At 48.5% G+C, this 5,000-nt stretch overlaps 2 non-coding genes across 2 annotated transcripts in view; both read left to right on the top strand.

Moving 5' to 3' along the window:
* Positions 1 to 2,527: 2,527 nt before the first annotated feature.
* Positions 2,528 to 2,682, top strand: LOC139997599 (5.8S ribosomal RNA). Its single transcript, XR_011802953.1, has one exon. It is a non-coding gene; the product is annotated as a 5.8S ribosomal RNA (ribosomal RNA).
* A 2,128-nt stretch (positions 2,683 to 4,810) lies between these two features.
* LOC139997601 (large subunit ribosomal RNA) overlaps positions 4,811 to 5,000 on the top strand; it is a 4,174-nt gene continuing 3,984 nt past the window's right edge. The window contains exon 1 of the ribosomal RNA XR_011802955.1: positions 4,811 to 5,000. This exon is cut by the window's right edge and continues 3,984 nt beyond it. This is a non-coding gene — a ribosomal RNA (large subunit ribosomal RNA).

The raw sequence follows: 5,000 nt of genomic DNA on the forward strand, positions 1-5,000 counted from the left end.
GAATAATATTATAACAAACGAAAAACTTAAAAATATTCTCGAGGCGCCTGCGTGAGGTCGTAAACAGAAAGACCCGCCGTCTCCGAATAATATAACACACGGAAAACTTAAAAAGATTCTCGAGGCGCTTGCGTGAGGTCGTACACAGAAAGACCCGCCGTCTCCGAATCCTATAACACGAAACCGCTACTATTAATAATAATAATAATAATAATAATAACGATATGTGAGGGAACTTGAGCTGAACACATATCGAAAAAACTAAAAGTTACAGTGGAAACCACGTGTAATGAGAAATGCGATCGAGGCGCCTGCGTGAGGTCGTACACAGAAAGACCCGCCGTCACGATCTCGTATTTCGTATTTGCATCGTGGAAATCCAACGAACGAACAATATAATATATAAACTAAAATCTCTAAAGTGCCTCGTGTCGGAGAGATCACTGCTCACACCTCTTCTATATTTCGTAGTTGCGTTGCGTAGGCCTCACCTCCTAGCAACGGGACATAAGGAAGACTGCTCTTTGGGATCGAACGAAGCGTCTATAACGAGTCGTCGACGAGAGCGAAAGAACGCGAATAGCGAGCCGCAGAAAAATAGGATACCGAATTATATATCTTCGAAGGTTCTCTTCGAAGATCCATGGATACCTATATCTGCGCGTCTCCAGCTATCTCGCGCGTCTCTCCAAACTCTCGTCGTTCCTCGAAACGTGCTTCCTACCCAAAGGGCGTTCGTTCTTCCTATGTCGTTTCGTTGTCGTTCGTTTCAACGGCGAACGATATACGATGTTCGACAAAACGAAACCACGTTGTACGTTCGTACTCGTGGATCGGGTAACCTAGAACGAAAACGCATTGCGTGGATGTTGGCCCGAAAAGATATATACCAGTGCGAGTGATGGTAAAGAGTATAACGATTCTTAACTAGACGAAGTTGGTTCGGAGGGGACCGCCGGCCGTCTCTCTATCCTCGCGAGTCTAATGCCTCGTTCCGTCGCTAGAGTTTTTCAAACTCTGCTTCTGGCTATCGGGAAGAATAGACCGCGCGCGAGGAAGAGGAACGACGACCGTGCGCGTCCCATCGATTTTTTTTATTTTTACCTGAACCACCGAAGTCGATTCAGAGGGGACCGCCGGCCGTCTCTCTATCCTCGTTGTCGTGAGTCATATGCCTCGTTCCGTCGCTAGAGTTTTTCAAACTCTGCTTCTGGCTATCGGGAAGAAACGACCGCGCGAGGAAGACGACGACGACGACCGTGCGCGTCCCATCGAATTTTTTTTTATTTTTACCTGATCGACGGAAGTTTCGTCCGGTTCGTCTCTTTTACCATCGTCTCGTCGACCCGTTCAGAGGGGACCGCCTGTCCATATCCTCGTTGTCGTGAGTCATATGCCTCGTTCCGTCGCTAGAGTTTTTCAAACTCTGCTTCTGGCTATCGGGAAGAAACGACCGCGCGAGGCCGATGGCTGCGAGTCCCATCGAATTTTTTTTAAACGCACGCACACACATACACCTGAACGGAGATGCGTTCCTTTTCGTCGCGATTTTTCGCGCTTTAGTCGTCGTTGTCGCCATCCGTTCGGAGGGGACCGCCGGCCGTCTCTCTATCCTCGTTGTCGAGAGTCTAATGCCTCGTTCCGTCGCTAGAGTTTTTCAAACTCTGCTTCTGGCTATCGGGAAGAAAAGACCGCGCGAGGAAGAGGAAGGACGACCGTGCGCGTCCCTTTCGAATTTTTTTTTATTTTTACCTGAGCGACCAAAGTGGATTCAGAGGGGACCGCCGGCCGTCTCTCTATCTTCGTTGTCGCGAGTCTAATGCCTCGTTCCGTCGCTAGAGTTTTTCAAACTCTGCTTCTGGCTATCGGGAAGAATAGACCGCGCGCGAGGAAGAGGAAGGACGACCGTGCGCGTCCCATCGATTTTTTTTATTTTTACCTGAACCACCGAAGTCGATTCAGAGGGGACCGCCGGCCGTGTCTGTATCCTCGTTGTCGAGAGTCTAATGCCTCGTTCCGTCGCTAGAGTTTTTCAAACTCTGCTTCTGGCTATCGGGAAGAAACGACCGCGCGAGGAAGACTACGACCGTGCGCGTCCCATCGATTTTTTTTTACCCGAACGATGGAGATGCATATCGGCTGTTTGCTTCGAATAACTGGACGAGAGGAACGAACATATATATATATCATGGGCTAGCCACCGTGCGCTTTCTTCGCGAGATCGTGTGCTGTACAGAGGATTCAGAATCGGGTGTTATATCCCCGTCGTTTCCTGACGAACGGAGCTTCGATCTCGTTGGTTGTTATATATTATAATGCACTTTACGCCCGGTCGGCGGGCTGCGTGTGTCGTCGCGCAGTCCGTCCGATTTCGTTTTCGAACGTATTTTCGTGTCGTCAATCATATGGCGACTTCCGCGCGTTCGATTCCCGTTGGTCGGACGTTTGTCGGATATCGGCTTCTTTCGAACCGAGAATAAGAGTACAAAAACCTGAGTACACAAACAAAAATCCATGCATAAACGATTACCCTGAACGGTGGATCACTTGGCTCGTGGGTCGATGAAGAACGCAGCTAATTGCGCGTCAACGTGTGAACTGCAGGACACATGAACATCGACATTTCGAACGCACATTGCGGTCCACGGATACAATTCCTGGACCACGCCTGGCTGAGGGTTGCTCACGTAAACCTAAGACTGCTTGCGTTGCGTATCGTTGCTCTCGGTCCGTATCTCTCTGTTCTTTCTTGCCTCGTCGACAGCCCGCCGTCGTTCGTTTTATCTTTAAACGAACGTTTCTGAGTCGGAGGACGAGCGCCAAGCAAAAGAATACGAATTAAAGAGCGGTCGAGGGCTCGTACGCGACGTACGAGCGATTGTTGGACGTTCGTCGGCGTTCGTCGCTGGATCGTGTGGAGACCGGCGTACGCATGCTCTCGATACAAATATATATGAAAAATCTATCGCGTTCACGGGAGACTCGCAAAACTACCTCCGTCTCTTCTCTGTCCCTTCTTGGCTTGACAACCCGCCGTCGTTCGTGTTTTACGAACGTTTCTGAGTCGGACGAAGCGCAAGAAGAAGGATACGAATTAAAAGAGCGCGGAGAGAACCGTCGTCGTCGACGCGGTTATCGAGATACACAGAGCGAGTTTTCTTCGTGGCCGATTTTTTTTTTCTTTTTGTATCAGCCTCTGCTACGTTTTGTTAGTCTTCGATAAGCACGAATGACCGCGCCCCCGACGTCGTCTTAAATGAATTTTTGGCGAGACTGAGAGAAAGCAAAAATATTTTTGAACAAAGTCAGTCGAGAGAGGAGAGAAAAGAGAACCAAGATATTAAAACCTAAACCTAAACTTGGTGGCGTAACGAAAAACTGTGTGCCTTAAAGAAACACAACCGTCTTTTCATCAAGATGTTTTTACTCGTACAGCCCCAGGGATCGAATACCCACTCCGTCTGTTCGTGCGGCAGAGATGTATTCTGCAGGCGCGAGACGACTGACGAGAAGACAACGAGGACCGTCGCATCGATGGGTCGTCGTTGCGTTTTTCATCCTCTGTGCTTTTTTCTGTTCTTCGCGAACCCAGAGAAAGCCGTAGATCCGGGAACGGACACACGAGATTTCTTCGAACGCTGATGACTTAGGGAGATGATCCCCAGCGTTGCGCGGAGATCGGAGAGTACGCGTACATGTATCGGGACGAATTTTTCCCCGTCGGTCGCGTATCTCTCTGCCCGCGCGCCTGGCCCAAAGCCACGTTCGTCGGAAATCAACGAAAAGTGTGTTACGATCTAGCGTGCGTCTACGATCGGCTATATTTAAGGGTGACGAAGAAGAGAAAAGCTCACGGTGTTGCGCAACGTTTCTGTACTCGATTTTAAGATGTGCATGTGAGTCCGTTACAAAGTTGTTCGGATCGTCGAAAATAGTCGTTTTCGTCGTCGTGCGAAAGAGAATAATCTCTGACATTGGCACGGAGAGATCGCGCAGAGGAAGAGAACGATCCTCTTTGGCGAGGCTCGAGAAAGACTAACGAAACTTGATTAGAGACGAGGTATACACGCGCCGTACGTACGACGTACGCGCGTGTGATTTTTTTTTGCTTTAAGGCGATTCGGCGCTCCGAGTATTAGAGAAAAAGAGATCGTTGGTCATCCCATGTCTCTTCGTCGTCTATCGCTGGACCGCGCATCCTAACGTATCGCCGGTCGTCCAGTCCCCGAGTAATAAATTCACCCCGTTGTGTACGTCTCGCGCTCGCTTTTCCACTTGCGTGAGTTCCCGTGCGTTTTCGTCGTTGGTACAGAGCAAAGAAACCGATATGTTATATACATGTCGCGTGTTCGATCTCTGTGCCAGCAATAACAGGCGAAAACAAGGAACCGCTGGAATCGTCGAGAAGAGAGAAACGGCTACGGGAGATATATTATACATAACACGTGTATATATATATATATATATTATACAAAGAGGACGGGCGTTAAAAACCGGAGATCGTTACGGGTGTCTTGCGTGAGTCTTAGCTCGAACATGATACGACGAACGAAGTTTAAAAGGCACTTTGGCGAGATGCATAAAACGTTTCTCGATCGAGATAGAATATAAGGTTCTCGATTCTATTCGAATTAATTTTTTTTTTTTATTTTTTTTTCTCTTTGAGGCGATTCTCGGAGAGAGAAATAAAAATAAAGACCCTCTGTCGCATTGTTATCAAACCGTCTTGCTTTTCTCGAATCGCGCCCACATGGCACGAAATTTTTTTTTCTTTGAAAAAAAAAATTGTCACCGTGTCGTGACGTTGAAGCGACCTCAGAGTAGGCGAGATCACCCGCTGAATTTAAGCATATTACTAAGCGGAGGAAAAGAAACTAACAAGGATTTCCTTAGTAGCGGCGAGCGAACAGGAATTAGCCCAGCACTGAATCCCGCGGTTCCGCCGTTGGGAAATGTAGTGTTCGGGAGGATCCGTTTATCCCGTGACGTCGAACCGCGTC

Source organism: Bombus fervidus, unplaced genomic scaffold, assembly GCF_041682495.2.
Source record: "Bombus fervidus isolate BK054 unplaced genomic scaffold, iyBomFerv1 scaffold0121, whole genome shotgun sequence".
Taxonomy (NCBI): domain Eukaryota; kingdom Metazoa; phylum Arthropoda; class Insecta; order Hymenoptera; family Apidae; genus Bombus; species Bombus fervidus.